Source organism: Penaeus monodon, chromosome 27 (assembly GCF_015228065.2).
Source record: "Penaeus monodon isolate SGIC_2016 chromosome 27, NSTDA_Pmon_1, whole genome shotgun sequence".
In the NCBI taxonomy this organism is placed as follows: Eukaryota; Metazoa; Arthropoda; class Malacostraca; order Decapoda; family Penaeidae; genus Penaeus; species Penaeus monodon.
In genome coordinates this window covers 21,793,714-21,794,075 of record NC_051412.1, presented here as the reverse complement: position 1 = coordinate 21,794,075, position 362 = coordinate 21,793,714, and positions in this window count along the sequence as shown.

The following is a 362-nucleotide window of genomic DNA, read 5'->3' as shown; positions in this document are numbered from 1 at the left end:
AATCCTTCTCTCCTCCTTTCTAAAACCTTCTTTCTTTAAAGCTTCTTCTAGTTTCAGTGAAATCCATCAAAGTCTCGTCAACATACACTGAATAACTCCTGTAAGGCTACACTTAGCGTAGGGTGTGTGTGTCATTTTCGCCTCTAATGTCTGTCAGTATATCACTCTAATGCACCGTGTTATCCGTGCGTGTAGGTGCCTTTATCACATTTATATCGTAAATCGTTAAATAGATAAGAATATAATTATTTTTCTTTCTTAAATCAGTTCGTTATCGGAAAGAAGTTGTATTTTTACATTTTCGTTTCTATGTTCTAGATTTGTTTGTCTATCGGAAAGAAACGGTAATATATATATTTAGC